This window comes from Ammospiza caudacuta, chromosome 9 (genome assembly GCF_027887145.1).
Source record: "Ammospiza caudacuta isolate bAmmCau1 chromosome 9, bAmmCau1.pri, whole genome shotgun sequence".
Taxonomy (NCBI): domain Eukaryota; kingdom Metazoa; phylum Chordata; class Aves; order Passeriformes; family Passerellidae; genus Ammospiza; species Ammospiza caudacuta.
The window spans coordinates 36,526,849-36,550,870 of NC_080601.1; the positions used below are offsets into that span (position 1 = coordinate 36,526,849).

Here is a 24,022-nt window from a genome sequence, read left to right on the forward strand (position 1 = left end):
CTCGTTTGCATGTGAATTTACATTGCTTTTAGAGCCACTGGTAGTACTTGAATATTACTTGATAGGTTTGTCAGCGCCGTGTGATCTCCAGAAATAAAAACCTGGCTCTGAGCGGCCTGGTCGCCCTCTGTGCCTTTGGGGCTGTGTCCTGATCCCACTGATCTTGGCAGAGGGTGCTCAGCACCCCCAGAACCCCCGAGATTCAACCCCTGCACCTTCACCCCAGGGCTGGGTGCCACAATTTCTCTGTGCCATCCCTTAGGTGCCATGTCCAGCACAGATCCATGCCCACATCCCACCCTCTGGCTAAGCCAGGCCCAAACCAGCCCCACTGGTACCACAGGAAATAAAATTATTGAGGTGCAGACGCTGCATTACTGCTGGGTTTGTAAAATAAACTCCCCTTCTTATGATCAGTAAGAATTTAATGAGTTGTGGTGGGTTTAGATGGGATATTGGGCAGGAATTTTTCCCTGTGAGGGAGGTGAGGCCCTGGCACAGGGCGGCTGCCCTGGATCCCTGGCAGTGTCCAAGCCAGGTTGGACAGGGTTTGGAGCCACCTGGGATAATGGAAGGAGTCCCAGGGTGTGTAATGAGATGAGTTTTAAGGTTCTCTCCAACCCAAAGCAGCCTGTGGAAGGAATTCTGTGATGTCTCTGCATTCTTCCACCCATGTGCTGGCACAGGGATGTGGCTCAGGAAGGATTAAGCCCATTTTGCATAAAACCAATTGCAACAAGTGAGGGGAGAAGGTGTGTAGGGGTGCAAAGTGGAAAATCACTGAGGGAAGGAAAAGAAGATTGAGAGGACAGAGGCAGGTCTGTGTGCCAGCTGTTCTGCAGAGGAAGAAAATGGGAGGGATGAGCTGAAACCTTTGGATTTCAAATTTGGACTGAGGCTGGGGATAATGCAGAAGCTTCCTGGCAGATTGGGCATCTGACGGCAGGAGCTGCAGTCAAGGTGATCTTCTGGGTAGCTGCTGCATTCACTTTATTTCCAAAGCTTGCATTCATGCTCCTGCTGTCAATAAAAATCCCTGCCTGAATAGATAAGCCAGTGCCCCGTATCTCATTAAGCCTGAGAATTCAATCCTCTGCTTCAAGCTCTGTGCTCCTATGCTTCTTTATATCATTAAGAAATATTGCCCGAGCTGATCCCCTAAATCCTTGTATTAGCCAGCACAATTAAATCTAATATGGATGGAAAAATGGGAGCCAGGAGGACTCCTGCATGGTGTGAGCTCCAGGTGCATCCCCATGGATGTGACTGGAGAGTGCACAAGCAACAAGTCAGAAAGGAGACACTTATAAGCCCTAACTCATTCTGTTTTAAATAGCTTAAGAAAATGCTGAGACTTTCTCAGGCTGGATTGTGGAATACCTTGAAGTGAGACCACAAATCCCTGTGCTGTCACTCTTTTTCTCTGAGGAGTTATTAAGTGAAGCATCCAAAATAAAAAGTCAGGCTGTCGAGCTCCTGGGTTTTTGTTTCTCTGTCAGACAGGAAACTTGGTGACTGTTGAGTTTTAAAACAATGGCCTAAACATGCCAGCCATTAGCAGTGGCACTTAATGAGATTCTCAGATAACCCTTTAAGAGAATATGTAGTGATTAAGTCAATTTAAATGATTCATCTCCACTGCAGCCGGTGAGACTTGTACATAACAGCCATTTGCATAGCAATAAAGATCTCCATTTCTCCACACAGGACAGGTTTATAAGGATATTTCCAACCTTAGTCATGTCTGCCCTCATTTGTCTGTTGGGAAGTTTTTTTCACTCCTTTTTTTTTGCCAGATGCTTCTCCTGATAGGGGAAGATCTCAGGGCAGAGCATCTCCTTGTGCAGTGCCAAGTTTTGAGGAGGAGCATTCCCAGGCTGGCTGTGAAGAGGCTCCGGGGGGAATTTTGCTCCTGTGACATTCCTGGTGTGTGGCCAGAGCATCCCCTGCACTTCCCCATACACAGAGCAGCCCTAATGAGCCCCAACCCTGCCAGCCCAAATTAACCCAGCACTGCAGTCTGCTCCAAGGGAATTGCTAAACTCCCTCCAACATCCAAAGGTGCAGGATCAGATCCTCACAGATCTGAGATACATCAAAGGGTGAGGCTCCGCCAAGCCAGTCCCTGGCAAGGCTGTGTTTTCTGGAAGATCCTGGAGCACCCTGGCCAAGGCAGGTTGTTGGAAACTAATCCTCCTTCTTTACCTTCTTCTTCCTTCTTCTTCACCTTCTTCTTCTGTCGCAGACATTTCTTCACAGAAATCCTTTCTTTCAGATTTCTGCGTCTTCGGGAGGCCAGAGGCCCCCGAAGAGAAGGTAAACAATTATTATCAGCTGCTGGGGAATGCAACAGGAACACCTTGATTGGCTCATTTTCTATGTTTATAATTAAGAGCCAATCACCAGTTCAAGCCAGGGGACTGAGTCCTTGGCCACAACTTTGTTGTGGATTCTTTTCTATCTCTTCTTAGCTTAGCTAGCAGCTCTGCAAACCTCTCTCTATATTCTATCAGTATAACTATAATGTATTATATCATATATTAATAAATCAAGCCTTCTGATCAAGATACAAGATCCACCGTCTCTCTCTATCACCAGCAGCAACCCACTCAGGACGCTGTAATATTCTTCCTTCTTCATCATAAGTTTAGATAATATTTTATAATTAAACAAAAAAGTCCGCATTGTGGACTTCAAGTAATTAGTTATTAAATTAAAAATAAAAATAAACTATCATTTTTAATTAGACAGTTTAACCTTAAAAAAAACTTGTAACAGAATATTAACCATTTTTTCTACCTTATTACTAAAGAACTTCAAAACTTACTACCTATAAAACTATAACATAAATAAAAATATTAAAGACGTAAGTCTAAACACAAACTGTTGTCTTGAATATTCAATCCCAACCTCAACAAAAGTAAGAAAAAAACCCCAAAGCCAACAGGAGGGTTGTGTAACAGCCCCTCCCTGCTGCCCCAGCCCAGGCAATTCCTCACTAATTGAAATTGCTTCTCCCCAGCTGACCCAGAGCCACACGGATTAAACCAGATTTCGGAATGCTAATTACACGACATCATTTTCCCAATTATTGTTAAAATTGGATTATGTACTGGGAGATGGGGTGTTTGAAGCAGCCACTAATGAGCAAATCATGCATAAAAAAACTGGTTTGTTATGTTGGTGACTGAACAAAATAAGGTCACAGGCGTGAAGTCGTGTCCAAATAAACAAAAGAAACCAAAGAGGTTCCAAGAGTAGCACCAAGCTGGAATTTAGGGAGCTTCAAAAGCCATGGCAGAGCCAGAGAATGGGTTTTTCTTCCTTTTTCTCCCATTGTCCATTGCTGGCTAAAGCTATTTCTGGGCTATTGGGTGTTTCAGGGTATTTTCCCAAGGAATCATTATGTTATCTCAGTGACCGAGCTGCTTATAATCCATTTTCAGAAGTTTCTGTGGAGCTTAAGAACATAAATCTGATTATCAGAGAGACTCCACTATTGCATTTTCCTGTGCTTGCCCCACCTTTCTGACGCAATCAAGAGTGACACAGAAATTTAATTGCTCCAAGTAGTCTCTGTATTGCAGAACTCTTTAGATTCCCAGCACAAATATCATAACTCTGGTTTTAGGCCCTCTGTACTTTCCTGGCTGAACAGTTTTGCTGTGGTTCCAGGGCAGTTCAGGAGAATATTCCAAATGGGTTTCCAATCCCTGAATAAATAATAATAAATAAATAAACTGGAGATCTATCAATCCACACCTGTCTGTCTATCCACCATCACACTGCCTGGAAACATTCATTGCTAATTTATCCCCAATATCCTTATAATTCAATTTCACAGCCAATTTCAGTGTTGTTTTTTTTTTTTCCCCTCATGAATTTGAGACAAATGTTGCTTTAAAGACCAACCAAAAAACACAACAGAAATCAAGTCAGTTTAAAAAAACCCAAAGTTTCCAGAGTACTTGCTCCAAAGATTCCAATTTAGTCTACAAATAGGAAATAATATTCCTCCCTTCTCAACAATCCAGAATGTTTGAGTCAAAATGGGCCATGCTTTAAGTCTAATTTTTTTTAAGTATCATTACTAACAGAGAAACTCTGAGCTCCTTGAAATAACCCTTTTTTTTTCTCTTCAAAGGACATAAATTTAAAAAAAGTTTTTAAAAACTCAGGATATTTTTACTCCCTGGGCTGATAAAGCCAGTGAGTTGTTCACTGTTCTTTCCTCCTTCACAAGTCTCCTTACCAGTCTCTCTTGGCCACAATTTAAAAAAAAAATCTCAAACAATTACTGAGATAATTATTTTGTGATGTAAAAATTCTGTTCTAAGTTTGAAACTTACGTTACAAGTCTATTCTGATATTAAAAAGAAGACATATAGCAAGAAAATAATGAAATTACAATGCACTTTGTAGCAACAATGAATATCTTTTGAGTCAATCTCCCATTTACATTTTTAAATTCTTTTCTTTGGTAAAGCTTAAGACAAGACTTCCATAGCAACAGAGACAAGGTCTGGCTCCCACTGCAAGGAATCCTAACAAAAAATGTAGTAAGAAAAAACCAGGGGGTGATTATTTATTTTTAAGTTATTTGAATGAGGCACATTAACCTCAATTAAAAAAAAATCAGTGTTTTTCATCAGCCCAGCCATCAATCAAAATAAAATAACATATTCTGTTAATTGCTCTCTGTTATTCTCACAGTTTCAGGGGAGTGCAGGGGAAGAGGGAAATTCTTGTTGGGTTTAGGTTTTTTTTTTTTAACTGACTTCCTCTGATCTCAGTGCTTTTCTGGAGGTTCAGCAGCAGATCCAGGTTCTGGCAGTGAGTTTTTATCAGCCTGGGTGGGACAAGATGAGCTTTAAGGTCCCTCCCAACCCAAACCGTTCCATGATTCTGTGGTGACATTCCTTTGGCTCTTGTGCCTGGCAGTGCTAGTTGCCTTTGACAGTGAGTTTTGGAGAAAAGCAAAGCTGTCCCCGCAATGAAACAACTCCAATAAAAAAAATTAGTGGTCTTTTTTTCTCTGATAATATTAATTTCCATAGTTCCAGGTTAAATGGAACCTGTTTAGGGTTTTCAAGCTGCTGTAGGGATGGGAGGAAGGTGGTCACCTGTTCCCAGACCATCAGGGTGAGCTCTGATCCCCACCACATGTTTTCCCACAGGATTTACTTTTTCCTGCACTGGTGACTTTCATGGAGCTCAGTCCTGAGGATTTCTCTGAGGCAAATGAGATGGAGGAGGTGGCAGAGCATTGGCTTCAGTGCCAACATTTTGCATCCACTGAAAGGACTGACTCACTTCTGCTCTTTGTTTTCTCCTTGTTTCTGTCTAACATTACTCCTTTCTGCTTCCTGTTTGCTTTTTAAATTATATCCTCAATAACTGCATATGCAAACCCTATAAATGTTTTTTTCCCCATTACATTTTACCTTCTAGGTAACAGAGCACTGCTTTTCCTGCCTTTCTGGTAAAACTTAAAAAAAAGCCCCACTGTTTGGGGCAATAAATAATAAATAATAAAAATTTTTAGTGGTCTTCTTTTCTCATTGATTATTTCAGTTTCCAATAAATAATGGTTCCTGAGACCCTTAAAAAGGAACAAAACCAGAAAACCTATTGCTACCTGTTCCTTCCCTGCACATCACCTCTCTGCCCCTAATCTGTACCTTTAGGACCAGAACTTGGCAAACCAGGCCCGGCAGAGCTGGAGGTGTGGGAGCAGGGGCTTACAAAGGCAGAAACTCCCTGGCCAGCAGCAGGGAGGGATTGTGGCTGGAACAAGGAGTTGCATAACTCTCATCTGTTGTGTGTATTTTTCCATGGTCCTTGGAGGCTCCGTGAGGGCACCGTGAGGGAGAGGTCAGGCAGAGAGCAGGAGGGATCAGTTTAGAGTGGAATAAGGGCTGTCTGCAAAAACAACCTCTCCATGCCATCAGGGAAGTCACTGCCTGTCAGAGGAAATGCAGAATTGTTTGGCTTGGAAAGGCTCATAAAGATAATTCACTTCCAACCTCCTGCCCTGGGCAGGGACACCTCCCACTGCCCCAGGCTGCTGCCACCCCCAGTGTCCAACCACCCCCAGGGATCCAGGGACAGCCACAGTAAATCTGGGAATTCTGTCCCATCCCTTCCCCACCTTCACAGGGAACAATTCCTAATTCCCAAAATCCCCTCTAAATCAACCCCTTGTCAGCTTAAAGCCATTCCCTGTGCCCTGTCCCTCCATCCCTTGTCCCCAGTCCCTCTCCAGCTCTCCTGGAGCCCCTTCAGGCCCTGCCAGGGGCTCTGAGCTCTCCCTGGAGCTGCTCCTCTCCAGGAGCTTCCCCAGCTCTCCACCCTGGCTCCAGAGGGGCTCAGAGCAGCCTCCTCTGTCATTTGGACAATTTCAGAGTGGCCTCCTCTGTCATTTGGACAATTGCTCAGATCTTCAGCAGTTTCAAGTGAAGGCCCCATGCAAAAATCCACTTTGGCTGTGGTTCTTACACACCCTGTGCCTCTTATTTAGCTCTTAATTAACCTCATGGCGAAGTATGACCAGGCTGTCCCACAGAGGTGACACTGGTGCCATCCCACCCCAAATCCCAACAGAGCTGGGTTTGCCAACACTTTCTGCTGGCACAGAATGGAAATTACCTGCCCTACCTCTCACTTGTGCCACTGTGTTTCCTGATACCACTGAGCTGCTACAGTTATTTTTTTAACGTGGTTTGAAAGAAAAGACTGTCATCAATATTTAAAATTAATATTTTCCATGAAAATTTAATTGTGTGCTATGGTGGTTTTAATCTAATCTAGTCAGCAATCTTCACATAGTCCCAAAAGGCAGCAACAGCATCCCAAGTGACCAATTTTTTCCCTTGCATTTTCCTTGCTTTTGTACTACTTTATCATTTAACAATGTTTTGTTTAGAAACCCAGATTTACCTTCTGCCTCATCATTGCTGTTCCATTATGCTCTTTATGTGTAAACAGAGTGTACTTCAAAGAGCATATATCATTATTAATAGTTAATAAAAGAAATGGAAATAAAAGCTGCACAAGCTGGTCCTGTAGCTGGGAAGCAATTCCCTGCACTTTATGGGAAAGGCTTTCCTTCCTGCTAGATGTCCTTGATGACTCTTGCAGGGACATAAAAACAACCCCCTATTATTGCACTTACTGATATATAATCTTCAAATAATGAGCAACAGGATGAAAACAACTCAAAGAAGCCTCCTGGAGCATTTTCCCCCTGCCTTGCCAAGGCCAGCAGTTTCCCTTGATGAAGGGTTAGAGGATCAGAGTCCCAATAAGCAGTTAGCTGTGGAATTGAATCCATGACACATCCTTCTCCTCTCCCCTGAGCTAGCTCTGCCACCAAATGAACCTGGCATATTGATGACTTCAAAGGAACTGCCAAAATGAAGCAAAAAGCCATGATCAGCCAATATTCCTAAATACTCTGTGACAGAATTACCTTCAGAGGGGGAAGGTTTGGAGTCTGTAGTATTTTATTACAAGGTGTAATGAAGCCTACAGGGTCCTGTGCCCACCATGCCCAAAGCAGCTGCACGGGAGAGGTGAAATCCAATTTATTCCCATTTTTGTGATCAGTTCTTAGCTCAGCAGGAGATACTGTTTGTCATTTATAATCCAGTCCCCACGAGCCACAGGACTTGTGTGGTTTCCATGAATCCCATCAGCTCCCTGAGGTCCTGCTGGGAATGGGTCTATTGGTGCAAGGCAGTCCCCAAACATTTGTATAAATGACATTTTTGAGGCTGGATTTCCCGGTGCACTGCATGCACACCCTCACTGCCATTCCATGGGTACAGCCAACGAGGAGCTGCCTGTTATCCCACTGGGAATTGAGCAGGAGTCCTTGATCAAAGGACAAATACCTTTATATTCAGTGATTCCCAAATCATTCTCTTGGGAAGCTTTACCACCAGCAGATGGTTTTGGTGGTGGGATATTTCTTTAGCTGCCCATATTGCTCTCCTCTCATCAATGACAGGCTCGTTTTCCTTCTACTTAATTAAGACTACCTTCAAAGAGACCCTTTTATAAACAAATTAGGGCTATCTGACTCAGAGTTTAAAATGGAGCAGTGTTTGATCAATACAATCGACTGGAGAGATCTAAACTCATCTCTGGGATACTCTGTTCCTGTCTTGGAAAGTTTTTAATGCCTCACTGAAGCAGAGGTTAAAATGTGTGGCAGCCTCTGGCCTCTTACAACATTAACTGGGCACTTTTAAATGAGGCAAATAGCACTGGAAAACCTTCCAGTGGAGCCATTCCCTTGAAATAACGCTGTGTGGAAGGCTGGTGGAAAGCCTGGAATGCTTTTAGGAGGATCAGGGATCATGGACAAGATGATGCTGGCAACAAGACAAACACCTGTGTATTTTTAGCTTCCACAGGATGCAGTTTGGCATTACAAGAAAAATCACAGAAAAAAAAAAGAAAATCACAGATAAAAAAGAAATCACAGATAAAAAAGAAATCACAGAACTGTTCAACCATCCATCCATCCATCCATCATCCATCCATCCATCCATCCATCCATCCATCCATCCATCATCCATCCATCCATCCATCCATCCATCCATCCATCATCCATCCATCCATCCATCCATCCATCCATCCATCATCCATCCATCCATCCATCCATCCATCATCCATCCATCCATCCATCCATCCATCATCCATCCATCCATCCATCCATCATCCATCCATCCATCCATCCATCCATCATCCATCCATCCATCCATCCATCCATCCATCCATCCATCCATCCCTCCCTTAACACCAAGACTGAGCTGGAAACACCTTAAATTTATTTTTGTTGTCACAGCAGGAAGTTCAGATGGAGCATGTGAAGATCTATGGAGATTCAGATCCAATGGATAAGATAAACAATTTATATTTCTTGAATGGAATGCAGCCTTGTAGCCTAAATGAGCTTGACTCTCATTTGAGATGCTTTAATATAAAACATTACAGGCTTGTCTGCATTACAAAAAATATAGATTGCAGTGTATCAGTGAATTTAAAGAAATTTTAAATATTTCCTCCAGAAGAACTTCTCCAATTGATGTATTCTGAATATTTTGTCCATGTGTGTGAACTTCCTAACTAGGGAATCTGTATTCCTTCACACATCCCTTATATTCATTCCAAGAAGCAGACAGCACAGCACTGCACAGGCTTTAATAAAAAGGACCTAATTACACTGCAAACCTATGAGCAAAATCAGCCTGGAGAAGGAGCAGAAGAAAGCAGCAAAACCAAAGTACCTGAAGAGTTACCAGACACACAGAAATTACATCTCTGTCTCACTAATTCAATCCTGCCACCTAATTCCTGACAGTAACTAACAATTTCATGATAGCTGCCCACCAGCTCACCAGGAAATTCTCTTGTTCTGGAGAAAAAAATAGTCAGCTACTCCTTAGTAGACTTAGAAAAACACTCACCATGTCTGTGAATCTCTAGTCTCTTCTTTCTCTTTTTATTCAGTATAAAATGCCCTTTTTGCTAAAGAAAAATTAGAGTTTATGGATAGAACTCCTGTACTTCCCACATTTGGGAATAAAGGATTGTGTTTCAGGCTGCACTGGGATCCATTTCTACCCTGTGCCAGTAATCATGTCAATGTATATTGATACCATACATTTTTGGATGGTTAATTTAGTTCAGCTTTATCTGTGCCAAGATATCAAGCTGATAATTGATCTCCAGCTTTGTTCTGCAGCATTAATTAAGTTTTAGAAAAGCTTACAGATCAATTTATTTGAGTTAATGCAAATCTGCACCTAGAACAACACGGCTCAGATATTTATCACTCGGCTGTTAGTCCCTTCTCATGCTTCAGCAATTCAGGTTTACATCTGGTTCAAGTTTCTCTAATCTAAAATAAACCAGCATGAAAAAGCATTTGATTTCTCATTTAGATTCCCGATAGCCTTTTATTGCAAAGATAACATCCCTTGTCTGATTTGAAATGGTGAAATTCTTGGGTCAAAAATAATGAATAAAATGTTGGCACTCCTGAGTTTTTACAACTAACCTGAATTTTATTGGTCTTAATTAAAAGGAAATTGGGGTTCTTTTCCACATGAGAGATAATATAGCATTATTTGAGTTGTGCTACAATTGTGATTAATTTCTATGCCCTAAAAATATTGACTTCAAAGACATTGAAAGGTTGATGTGAAAAGCTCCTCACTGTGAGGACCTGGCTTGACTTTGCTCTTGCACAGCCCCTCAGCTGAGGATGGAGATAAAACCAGCTCAGGCCAAATCAAATCAGCCACAGCCGCACCAGGTTTGTTTATCTTTTCTTAAAATGCAAAGGATGGCTGTTTTCAGGTGGATTTATCAGGGAATGGTTTGGGTTGGAAGGGAATTTAAAGTTCATCCAGTGCCACCCAAGGACATCTTCCACTGTCCCAGGATGCTCCAAGCTCTGTCCAGCCAGGCCTTGGGCACTGCCAGGGATCCAGGGGCAGCCACAGCTGCTCTGGGAATTCCACCCCACCCTCACAGAGAACAAGTCCTTCCCAAAATCCCATCTGAATCTACCCATTGTCAGCTTAAAGCCATTCCCTGTGTCCTGTCCCTCCAGGCCTTGTCCCCAGTCCCTCTCCAGCTCTCCTGGAGCCCCTTCAGGCCCTGGAAGGCCTCTGAGCTCTCCCTGGAGCCTTCTCCTCTCCAGGCTGAACAATCGGTGCCCTTACAGCAGGATGTGGATCCTGCTCATGGATCTGTGCTTTACAGAGGCCTTTTGTTCCATTTTTTGAGTTTAAACAAAGCTTCCATTTTCTCCAATCACGCCCAGGTGCTGAAGAGTTACAACTCCAAAACATCCCTCGATTTTCCCACAACCCTTTTTTTGCAGAGTCACGGTTTTCTCAGTTTTGTTTCAGAGCTTTTAAACACATTTAAAGCTGAGCTGGTCACAATGACCTTTCAGCACAGCATGCAGAAAACTCTGCGTCGGGTAACTCTTTTTATTGACTGTTGCACATTTCCCAAGTACTCAGTCAATACTTTGCAGAATTTCTCTAACAAATCTTCAATATGGGGATGGAAACATTTGCCCATCTCAAAATTTTCGCTGAAGGCAATTTGGATTTTCCTTAGCCTGTATCTGGTATAATTTTCTATCAAGGATGATAAAAGGGAGGATAAAAAAGAGTTTGTAAAACATGAACTCACTGTATTTTTCATGAGAGGATTTTTATGTACATTGTGTTAGGTCAATGAGGTGTGATTTTTTGCCTAATTAACAGAGCACTATACTACTAATTAATCAGATGAGATATGCCAATAGGGCCCTCTTTATCAGAAGCAGAGAAAATGGCTTTAGGAATTTTCCCAAAATCTTAAAATCTGGAGTTTTCATAATGTGAGATGCCTCTGCCAAGCCCTTGGGTAACTCCCCATAGCCAGGACTGCCTTCAGCAGCAAAAGGAGTGAGAGTTTTCCTGAGGAAATTGGTGAGGTTTTGCCATGTGGATCCCACTTTTCTATTTCTATACTTGTCCTTTCCTGAACATTTCAGTGGGGTTTTTTCCCTTGCACAGCTGCCTCATCCAAACCCCCTGTAGATCCTGCTCTGTATTGATTGTGTTCATAGTACAAAATACTGACTGAAGGAATAGGATAAAACTCTACTCCTCTTGGCTTTTCCTGATTTCCATTGGTTCAGCAAGGTCAGAGGAAAATGCCCAATTCCACCTTCTAAATGAGAGTTGTTTGGGAATTGGAGAAGGTTCAGATTGTGACAAACATCGTGGGCTGCTGCTCAAAAAGCTCCACAGCTCGAGACATTGGCACAACCAGCAAATTCAGGGCTTGGACATTGATTTTTGGGTTTTCCTATTTGTGATAATTTTAATCTGGATTTGGGAGTGTGTCTCAAGTGCTTCCCTTTTTTTATCTATGAAAATCAATAATCATGGAAGCACAGAATGGTTTGGCTTGGAAGAGACCTTAAAGAACATCCAGTCCCTGTGCAGGAACAAATTCCACAATCCCAGAGTGTTCCAAGCCCCAGTGTCCAGCCTGGCCTTGGGCACTGCCAGGGATCCAGGGGCAGCCCCAGCTGTGCCAGGGCCTTACACTCTAACTGCCAAAAATTCCTTCCCAATATCTCATCTATCCCTGCCCTCTGGCAGTAGGAGCCTTCTCCTTCTCCTTCTCCTTCTCCTTCTCCTTCTCCTTCTCCTTCTCCTTCTCCTTCTCCTTCTCCTTCTCCTTCTCCTTCTCCTTCTCCTTCTCCTTCTCCTTCTCCTTCTCCTTCTCCTTCTCCTTCTCCTTCTCCTTCTCCTTCTCCTCTCCTTCTCCTTCTCCTGTCATTCCAGCTCCTTGTAAAGGAACTCTTTCAATCTTTTTGCTCCTTTCAGTCACTGGAAGACCACAATTAGGTCACCCCAAAGCTTCTTTTCTTCTTTTTTCCTGGTGAACAATCCCAGCTCTCCCAGCCTTTCCTCACAGCAGAGCAGCTCCATCCCTCTGCTCCATTGATGATTTCCTCTTGCCCGGCTCCAGCACCTCCATGTCCTTCCTGTGCTGGGAACCCAGAGGTGGAGGCAGAACTCAACAGAAAATCCTAATTCCAGGATTTACCAGTGCCTGCAAAGCAGCACAGCTCCTTCTTTAGCTCTCAGCTGGTGGGGTGAGAGTGGGTGAGGAAACAGCTACACCACACATCGCTTCAATCTCCATGAATTGAGCTGCAATTTGTATGTCCTACCTGGACTTCCAGTTGGATATTTATTTTCCCAAATTAGCTTAGCCACAGTAGTGGTGCAGGTTCCCATTTCTATATTTGATGGGGGTTTTTAGTATGCAGCTAGAAAACTGGGAATAAGACAGCTGAAATAAAGGAAAAAAAAACCCTCCAGCTTCCTCTGGCTGTAATACCTCAGGCAAAAGACCCTCTTTGAAGCAATAAAATGTTTCAGCACGGTGTGGAAGGCAGGATGTGCTGAGGGAGGTGGTGCAAACATCCTCTGTTCCTCCTCAGCTGCTCCCAAAATGAGGGACAGACAGAAGGAAGAGCCTGAGCTGCTCCCTCTGGCACAAGTTGGACATGAAAGAACCTTTTATACCAAAAGAGAAATTATAATTTTCCTCCTTGGAGAGGAAAACTTGTTTCTCTGTCCATGGCAGGGGGTTGGATGGTCTTTAAGGTCCCTTCCAACCCAAACCATTCTGGGAGTGATCCTGTGATTCCTGGTTTCTAGTACAAAATACTCTGTGATGCTTTTTGCATGAACGACTATAAAATGTTCTATTCTTCAGCTTTTACTGACAATTTTCTCCCTCTGGAACAAAAGATTAATTTACATTTTTCCTATTAATAGGCACATTTTTACAGTGCCTGCACCACTGTAGAAAAGGGGCAGCACAGCATTATTTTTTGTCTGCTTACTCAATTATTGTGGGAGAAATAAGCTATTTTAGAGATGTCTTCCAAAGTAGGTCAGGACAGAACGAGAGAAGAAGTCTGTGAGTACCTTTCCAAAAATAAGTGATATCCCCTGATCTGAGTGCCTGAAAACCTCATTGGCTGCAGCACTGCATTTAGAGGGCTGTTAATTAGGAGTGAAAAATTAATTACCTTCCTCTGTCTGCTCTGGGGCTGGAGGTGCTGCTGGCAGATGGGCAGGGCTGCACCAGCCCTCGTGGTGGCAAAGGTGATTGAGTTTAGACTATTCTGTGTTTCTCATTTTCCTCTTTTTGGGTTGTTTTGGATCATTTAGTAAAGATTCATCTCCTTCCAGAGCAGTCTGTTGATGAAGCCACCGAGTGGGATGCTGAATGCTTTTAATAAGATTTTGACTGAGGTTGGGTTTTTTGTGGGGTTGGTGTTTTTCGTTTCAAACTTTGGAGTGTCACTGGGCTTTTTAAGATCTCCACAGATCTGAGCCTTGGTTTCTCTCTGCTTCAGTTCCCTGCTTGTAAAGAAGATTAATCACATTTCCCCACCTCACAGGAGCATTGTGTAAATGAATCCATAAAAAGATTGCCAGCTGTCCCTATATCATTTAACAGGAAAATATGGGTACCAAAAACAAACATCCAGAAGCCTTCCTGGCCAGGGCAGAGAAACACAAAGAATATTTTTCCATGCCAGCAGCCAGCAAGTAATTTTGAGTGTGAGCAATTCTTTCCTTCAGAGACAAGCACCAAACACATGAGCTGTGGATTTAACTGGAAATGTGGAGTTATCAAGTGTTCCACCAAGCCTGGGGCTGTTCTTGCTCATTAATCCAGATTTTGGCATAGAGGGGATCAGGAAATTGTTTTATTATTTTTTACTCTTCTTCCTTCCCAGTCCATCTTCCATTAATGAGAGTCTCCAAAGCATTTGGAACCAGGCAGGCATCAGGAATTAATTCCCCTGATAATGTGGATTGCTGGCACTGGTGTGGTGTTGCCAAAGCACCACTACAGGTCTGTTCCTGACATTGTTCTCCTAAAAGTGAGTGGCTGCACTCTGGCCTTTGCTTTCCTGCTCTTGAAGTTTTATAATAAATTTTATTTTATTTTATTTTATTTATTTTTTCCTTGATTTGTTTTGATTTTACTTATTTTAGTTTCTTTTTGCTCTATAATGAAACACTGCTCCAAGCCCCAGCAGCTGCACTTGAGCTTGTAGGTGTTTTGACTAAATGCATCCCACACATTCAAACTCTAGAGAATAATTAATAAGGCTTCATTTATTAAATATCTGCATACCTATAATTATCTTAACCCTGTGATTTTGGAGTCAATAGTTTTTTGGTTGACCTGATGGTGATTTTAATGGAATTGCTGCTCCTGACCTGCACTTCACTGTAAATAGAGGAAAAACAAGGAACTTTCTCTCCTCTCGGCAGCCCTGCAGACACAAATATATCAGCTAAAATATTTATGTCTCTGAAAACTTAAAATTAGAATTTTGAGTGTCCAACAGTTCATAGAGGGATTTTTTTGGGAAGTATTTTGTAAGGTTTTTTTGTGTTGGAGCAAAACCAAGGACTTCAAGGTCCTGGAAGTCTGAGTGAGCTTTGACTAAGCTGAAAAGCTCCTTGCTGGAATTGCTGTTGTCATGTCCACATGAAGATTAAGCCAATGACATCCTGGTACTGTGGCTTTTAAGAGGTTCCTTTACTATACAGCAAACTTATCTGACTTCTTTGGAGGTTTCACCAAGTTCTAGCTCCTTTTGAGGCATTTCTGCTCAATTATCAGCAAAAGCTTGGCTTTTCAATATTCCAAAGACTTGTGGAAAAGCCATTTACTCTCGTGCTTCCTCCTGTCTTAGGTTATCTCTGTTCACTGGGCAGTTTTCTTTATCCGTTCCACAGCCAATCCTCCCTCCAGGAGATCTCTGCTGTTCATGGGCCATTAATTATTAATTACCTTTTGTCCATGGCCATTGAGTGTCCTTGCATGGCTGATCCAATCCCAGCATCCCATGGGGAGATGCTCCGCCCAGGGGAGGAGCCAAGCATTCCTACCTGGATCCAATCTGAGCTTTGGGACACCCCAGCAGCCTTTGCCCCCTGCACTGCCAGAGGAGCAGCTTTCTGCTGCCCTGCATGGCCAGAGGGAGCCCAGGCCCATCTGCAGCAGCCCTGGAGCTGCAGAGGAAAACTCCCCCCTTGTGCAGGATCCCTGCTGCAGCAGAGCCACAGCTGGCACTGCAGGAGGGCTGAGCCCCCCTGGGATGGGGCTGGGACACCCCCTGACACACAGGGGGACAGGGCATGGTCTGACTCTGGCAGTGTTGTTTTGTATTCCTGCATTTTTATTTTATTTTATTTTTATTTTTTTTTATTTTTATTTTCTTCCCTAGTAAAGAACTGTTATTCACATTCCCATATCTTTGCCTGAGAGCCCCTTAATTTCAAAATTATAACAATTTAGAGGGAGGGGGTTTGCATTTTCCATTTCAGGGAAGGCTCCTGCCTTCCTTAGCAGACACCTGGCTTTTCCAACCAAGGCACCTCCCCAGCTCCTCAATTCCTTCCCAGTTCCTCCTGGCTGGGATGAAAGCAGGGATCAGGAGAGGTCTCAGCTTGGAGATGTTTTGTAGCAAAGCCCTTCCTTACCTTGTCAGGTGAAATGATCATTCCACTGTCAAGAAAATGACACATCCACTCTCAGCCCTGCAGCTGCTTTATTTAGCAGGGGACTTGTTTAATCCAGCAAACTCCTGCTCTCCTCACATCCACCAGCCCTCACATGCTGGGAGAACAGCCCAAAAAATTCTGCTTTTCCTTTTTTCCTAGCTTTGACTTTGAGTAAGAGCAAGAAGGCTGCAAGAATAAATAGCCTTGACTTTGAGTAAGGAGAAGACTTTAAATAAACCTTCAGATTTCCTTTAGATTTTCTTCTTTCAAAAGAAAAATCTACAAATCCTCACCTTTGGAGTACAACATTCCTTTTTCTTTTTTCATTTTGCTGCCAAATAAGGGAAAAAGAACATTTTTGCACAAAAAAATGGCGTGCACATAATTTCAATCCCATTTATCTGTAAATGTTCTGTATCAAGACGTGGCTTTATTGCTTTGCAGCCCTATCAGACAAGGTTTTAACAAAAACTGCCATTGCACAGGTACTTGGGAAAAGCTTCCAACATCCTCATTGTGGATTTGATGTGCGTGGGGATCGTCAGTGCCTGAGTGGAGACCCAAACTGAGGCGTTTAAGGAGCTCTTTCTTGTCTTCAAATAGGCTTGCTGGGTGTCTTAAACTGAGATAAGCACCCCAAGTGATTTATCTTCAAAGAGTTTGGCCACTTAATGTGAATTTTTGTCATTTAAATTTCCAGTAATTCCTGCAGTTGGTGGATTAGTAGCGATTTCCTCCGGAATAGTGCAATAAACTCTACCCCAACCACTTTATACCTTTATCAAAACCACTTGAAACCTTCAATCCTCTGACAGTGAGAAGGAAATTTATGACTGGCTGAATTCTAAAGAAAGCTCGTTTGTACATCCCTGAGCAAGGCCCTCCCCAGTCGAGGCCCTGCCAGCTCTCAAAGAGACACAGAAAGGTCTTTGAGCTCCTGTCATCTCTGGGAATAACAGCATCAATATGCACCGAGGTTAATGCCTCACAAAGGAGCAGGAATCTGCATATTACATTTATCAAAAGATGTGTAAATGAGCCATATAGGAGTCTCCTACAATGCCCTGCATAATTTATTCCGTGTACAATGAAGAGCTGATCAGATTTCACGCATGTTTACTTTGGGGAAGATAACTGCTGGAGTGCCTGAACCAGCCATGGAATACAAATATGGTTCAAAGTAATGTGTTTATCTACCTGACATTTTAATCTTGAAAACTTTCTTATTCCCATTGTTTTGACAAAGAGGTTCCCTTTTGTGAGAATAATCTCTGCCCAGCACTGGAGGACTTGCTTTGTTGGAGACACACAATATATCTGGGGGTTTATTAGATATGCAGAAGTGAAACAAAAGGCCCATGCTGGCACCATTTATATTTCTGATATGGTTTATTTTCTTTCTCAAACTTTGAAGGAGAGGAAAATTAATTGGACCTGAAGTTTTAGAAACAGAGAAATCCTGGTTTCATAACTCAGAGGCAAAGTGCAGAGCCTCATGCTGCAATCTTGCTCCTTGAGCGAGGTCCTTGACAAGTCAAGTTGGGCCCTTGTACATCCATTTCCCTCTCCTAATTCTAACCAGCTCACATTTATCCTCTCAGCATGAGTATTAGCTAAGAGAAACACGCAATTTAAACTTTTTATAGCTCAATTTCACATTGCTTAGCCATCAGTTAGTGACCAACTTCCCCCACAATTAAATATTCTGATTTCAACATCTGGACATTTTTACTGCAATTCTGAATTTACCCTCGTCTTTACCTCAGATTTGCTGGCTGTTTTGTCTTTGTCCTGCAGGGTCTGGCAGGTGCAGATGAAGCTTTCCAGCTTTGCTCTTGCAGTTATTCCAGAGCCTTGCTCCTCACCGTGTGAGCGTTGGCGGATCCCGTGCGAGAGGATGGGAGCTGCTCTCTGCTGAGCCCACCTCCAGCATCCCCTGGAGACTCTGAGTTTCCCAAAGCCTCCATGCTGGAGGGAGCCCTGCTGCTGTCAGCGAGCTCAGCGCAGGAACAGACCCTGCTTTGTTCTCCCTTCAGGTGCTGAGGGCTCTTTGGAGCTGCTGTTCAACTCCTGCTTTACCCTCCCCGCCCAATTCCTTTCAATCCACGGGATCAGGTTCTCAAGCCTGCTGGATCTGAAGCTCCGGAGAGAGATTTAGCATTTGGCAAAGGCTCATCCCCAGCAGGACACTGCCCTGCAAGTGCTGGGGAGCGTGGCTTGGCCCCTGTTTGTGGGGCTGCTCCATCATCCCACGGGGATCAGATGTCAAAGGCACGGCCTCATTCCACACCCAGTTACCCTGAACTCAAGGATTTCATTGCTAAACAAGTGTTTCTTAGCCCTCAAATATTGGTTTTAAATAATTCTTAAATATCTTCTAAAAAGCAGAGCACTGGGGTTTTGCAGAACTCTGCCAAACCTTTTCTTCCTTGACGCGATGGATGAATGAATGTACACTTATTTAAAATAACAAAGCTGTTTTCAGAATTCACATTATCACGATCTTTTGTCATCTTCAAGAGGCTGTGTCTGTCTGCTCTGTGGTGCCAAAGCAAACAGTGACAGTTTCAACAGCTGCAGAGCAACAAACCCAACAGGATTGCTGTGGTAGGAGAGATGTGGGGACAAACCAGGGATGACTTTTTAGCAGGGGCTGTTGTGGTAGGAAAAGGTGCAGCGGTCTCAAATGGAAGGAGAGGCAGTTTGGATGGGATGTCAGGAGAAATCCTTCCCTGGGAGGGTGCTGGGCTGGCACAGGGTGCCCAGAGCAGCTGTGGATGCCCTTGGATCCCAAGGCCAGGTTGGACACTGGGATTTGGAGCACCCTGGGATAGAGAAAGGTGTCCCTGCCATGGCAGGGGTGGCACTGGACAAGATTTAAGGTTCATTGTCTGTCCCAACCCAAACCATTCTCTGATTCTCTGATTGCACAGGCAAAGAGGGGTCACAGCAACAAAAGGCAGCTGAAACCTCGATTAATACTGTGCTGCTGAAGGGAAGAATTCAGTGCTAAATCCAGGCAGATTCCTTTAGGCACATGAGACTAAAACCAACCAAACAAACAACAGCCACACATCATTTGAAGTGTCTGTTTAAAAAAAAAAAAAACAACTTAAAAAACAACTAAAAATCTGCTCCTTGAACTGCAGCCTGCAGTGAGTCAGTGTTTGCCCATCCCAGCCTTCACCAGGTGGAACCCAAGGACAGCCAGCACCTGCTTTGCATGGATCTTCTCATCCTCCTGTTGCAAATTTTACACCTTCTCTTTTCCAGCAGCCATGGGAATTAGAGTATAAATAGCATTTCTTCATCAGTTCACAAATGCTCCCCATTAAATGTGCCCAGTTAATGCAGTCACATGGTTTGGGCAATGCCAATCACTCCTGTCAAACAGATTTATGCTACAACATGAATATGTCAGTAACTCTTCATTAAAAAAAATAAAAATGGCAGAGAGGGAGAATTCATGAGGGGGAATAGAGCAGCCATAGAGACCACACAGAGATAATGCTGTCCCAGGAGACAAATTTCCTTCCCATATAAATTTAGATGCCTGTATAGGTTTGCAGCCCCCTGCTTGAGAGGATCCTGGCTGGTTATTCACCAGCTTGGAGCAGAGATGGGACTGATCGTGGATTATATACATTAAAAAAGCAACCCCTGTTGAGGCAGGAGCCCTGAAACACTTGCCTTTTATGTGGAAAAACTGCTACAACAGTGTTTTATTCCCGGAGCCCAATTGCCTCTGTGTGAGTCATCCGAGGAGTTAAGTCAGCAAAAACATTTGTGATAATACAATGAACCAGCAGAACGGGTTCTGCCACAATGGATGTGTTCAAAAAAAGGGCCCTGTGCTTACTCTGGCTTTACTCACAGCCTGCTGCAAGGTTTGGGGCAGCTGCAGGGCTTGGGTCAGGTAGATTTTGGGATATTTCAGGCTTTTTTCTATGCTAAAGTTGAAACCAGGCAGGGAAAACAACAACAACCAAAAAAAAAAAAAACCAAAAAAAACCACCAAAAAAACCCCAAAACGGACAAAAAAAAAAACCACCACAAAAACCCCAAAAGAAACAAACAACAAACAACAAACAAACAAACAAACAAACAAAAAGCCACCAAAACACCAAAAAACCAAAACCATAAAATATATTTATTATAAAATATAATATATCATAAAATATAGCATTAATTGTAAATAATATATAATATTAATATATAATTATAAAATATAACTTAGCAGCAATAAGTCATATGAATGGGGAAATGCAGAACAGATATTCATTCTGTTCCATAATATCAGCAAGTTGGAAGTGTCAAAATTTGGGGTTTCAGTGCTGGAACCACTCCTGGGGCACAGTGGAGGAGAGAGGGTCACCTGCAGTGCAGTGGGTTTGGGGCTGGAGCTTTTATCTACCCAAGAAAATCTGTTCTTTCTGTAAAAAATTTAATTTATCAAGGAAATTTTGGTAATGGCCCTGCATTTGGGTCTGTCAGGAGGGACGTGGGCTGTTCCTGAGCTGAAGCTGGAGTCCTGATTTATTTCAAAAGAGTGTCCAGGGAAAACACAGAGGCTTTTCCTGCCCTTGGGAGCTGGTCATGCTCTGACCCTGCTGCTTTTTGCACACTGGAATTTCCAGCAGCTCCATGTGACCCTTTCCCCTCGGTGCTGGTGGAGAGGCTTTCCCTGGCAGCTGAGAAATCAGGATTTTGTTCTGTTCTAATCCTGTTCTGGATTTGGGTGCTGTTTCCAGGTATTTTCTGGATGCACCAGCAGCAGGGGTGGGTGTTGCTTTCATGTTTCTCCCGGCTGGTTTACGACCGGGAGATAGCTCAGGGATGCCACTTGCTCGGTTTCTCGGCTGTTTAGGCTTGTAAGTTTTCTGGTGCTGTTTCGGTTGTTTAGGTGTTCTGGAAAGGCTCAGGGATGGCCTTGAAGAGCCCGGCGCTTCAAAGGACGAGGAGAGACTTCTGATCCTGTCTCGGTCTCGGTCTGGGTGTTTATTAATTGTTTATCTAAAAGATTTTCTTTCAGCCCGACAGAGGTCTGCACAGCAAGTCAGCCATGGGCACACTCCGCGAGCCCCCGGGGCGGTCACTTATCTTTATACCCGAAGTTACGTGTACAATATTTATCATTTTTCCCCAATACCTTCTACCCTTATTAACCGGTGCACTTCTAGTAATAACCAATCCCAAAGTGCCAACATCACCACAGAAGATGGAGGCCAAGAAGAAGAAGAAGAAGGACAGGACACGCCCCAATTCCTCCATCTTACTTCTTTAGACCCCCCTGTACCAAAATCCTAAACCCTGTGTTTTACACTCTAATTAACTTATCCCTTCACCATTCACCCAGTGAAACCTTCCCAGTCCTCATACAGGCGTTGTCTCCTGTGTAGGATCAAAGTCCAGCCACCAGACACTTCTGGCAACATTCCAGGACTCCCGAGCCCCCCAAGAGTGTTCTCGGCCACTCTGCACCTCCATCCTGAGGTGCTGAGATCCCACAGGTGGGGTGTCCATCCACCACTGCTTTAGTTTGTACCCCTCAACACCTGCCCTGGACAAGAAAATATTTGGCCTTCCAAGCCCCTAACTCTCCTTTTAGGAAGAACATACTCAGTTACCTTTTAGTGTAAAATCCATTTATTTTAGCCCCAGTGCTCAGGGATTAACCTGGTCTTGTTCTCTTGCAATGCAGTGGAACTTGCAGTATTTAATATATATTTAATCGTTTCAATAATGAATTATTTTAAAAAAGTAAAATAGCTACAGGTGCTCCATTCCAGATGTTTATGCCACTGAAATCTTAATCTATTTTAAGGATGATTTTTTAGTCTGTTTTATCAGAGTAACATTCACTGTCATGAAAGATCTTCCACTGCAGGAGATGCAACATTTCTGTGCTTAAACCTCAGGATTACCCTGAATTAATGAACTGATAATTTAGTTTCTTTTGAAATGCTGATCATGTGCATTTTTTTACTTCTAGATACATCATGGGCATAGTCAGGTATGTGGTTTGTACAGTTTGAATGTTATTTACAGTAATTTAATTGCTGCATCAGCCAAAAGTTCATCAAGCCTCCCCAGACCTGCTGGGAAACAACAATTCCTTGTTTTTTCCAGGAATATTGATGTGGTGTGGATCAGCACTTTTTGACACTGTGGGGTTCCAGGTGGGTGTTGAAGGCTGAGAGACAGAGACAAGGGAGGGATCATAATTTCCATGGGAGAGCACGAACTAATTCCTCCTTGGGTTGTTGAATTCTGCAGGACTGAAATCCTGAAGCATTCCCTGAGGAACAGCAATGGCTCCTTGTCATTAAATACCTTGTGAACGCTTCCAGTCTGTGTGACTACCAGAAAATCACAGTCACTTCCTGTTTTTTGTATATCATTACCCCTGAAATCACTGTCACTTCCTATTTTTCATATATAATTATCGTACAATCACAGTCACTTCCTATTTTTCCTGCTTCTCTTTGTCTATTACAGCACCAAAATGTTTTAAAACTTCTAGTGCTTTTAGAATTTTGAACAGAAAATGGGGAGATTTTATCCTCTGGAGAGGATCAAGCCTAAATGTTAAAAGCACCCTGTGCTCTGAAACAAAGAGAGAAGAGTTTTGCTCTCACTGCTCTGATGTTAAGCTGTAAGTGAACTCAGCAATTATTGGATTTAGGAGTTTTTCTTCCACCCTTTTGTCTGAAAACACTCTCCTTCTGCACCTCTCCCAAGGATTTTCCTTGAAAGGCTCCGTAAATCACCAAAATCCTTGGGAGGGGAGGGTTGAAAAAACCCCTAAAATCCTGTTTAGAATCTCTGGAAAAGTTTTCTCTTCCCAAAACAATTCTGAGCATTCTCCAAACCCCAGAGTGCTGCAATGGCTCAGTGTTTTCCCTCTGGGACAAAGGCAGCTCTGTCCCCAGGATGGAGCCAGCTGTGCCGAGGGGGACAGCCACAGTGGGGTTGGCATCACAGCTCCTCCCGTGCTCCCTGGGGACACAAGGGCTGCCAAAATTCCCTTCCAGCTGCCCCTGAATTGAAGTTATGTCATAATGGATCTGGGTTTGGATTTGGGAGCAGCCAAGTTGGGTGTTGGGGCTGCCCAGCCACAAAATATCCTCGCTGTTGTCCTGTGGTGGTGTTCACAGGGGTCTTATGTTGAGGGAAGAGATGAGGATCTGACTCCATGTTTCAGAAGGCTGATTTATTATTTTATGATATATATTATATTAAAAATATACTAAAAGAATAGAAGAAAAGGTTTCATCAGAAGGCCAGCTAGGCTAAGAATAGAATAGGAATGATAACAAAGCTTCTGTCTTGAACTCTCTGTCCGAGCCAGCTGGCTGTGATTGGGCATTAATCAGAAACAACCCCATGAGACCAATCTCAGATGCACCTGTTGCATCCCACAGCAGCAGATAACCATTGTTTGCATTTTGTTCCTGAGGCCTCCCAGCTTCTCAGGAGAAAAAATCCTAAGGAAAGGATTTTCCATAAAAAGATGTCTGCGACATTGTCCCATCCAAGCATCTCATTGAATCCCAGAAAGGCCATGGCCCTCCACATGAAAGCAATGAAATTATTTATTTGCTGTAAATGAGTTATGAATAATCCATAAACCCACTGTATTTTTGGCTATTTTAACCAAATTCTTGGTTCAGGCACAGAAGGAACGCTTTATTACCACTCATAGATTTGATTTTGCAAACTGCTGGTCTGAGTGTATTTACAATGTACCAAAAATGTGGTGTACAAACTGCTCCTTGCCAAGAGTAGGACTTGCCCCAGTGAGACACTGCAGCACAGAAGGGGAGAAGACAGAACCCCACCATTCCCAGGTCCTCCCTGCTCCCCCTCAGAAGAGCTCCATCCTCCTTTGG

At 43.3% G+C, this 24,022-nt stretch overlaps 1 protein-coding gene across 1 annotated transcript in view; it reads right to left on the reverse strand.

Moving 5' to 3' along the window:
* Nucleotides 1–17,921, reverse strand: part of C9H10orf90 (chromosome 9 C10orf90 homolog) — a 100,015-nt gene extending 82,094 nt beyond the window's left edge. Inside the window, exon 1 of the mRNA XM_058810698.1 lies at nucleotides 17,892–17,921. The gene's annotated coding sequence lies outside the window, so the exon portion shown is untranslated. The remainder of the gene's footprint in view (nucleotides 1–17,891) is intronic.
* Between the last annotated feature and the right edge of the window lie 6,101 nt (nucleotides 17,922–24,022).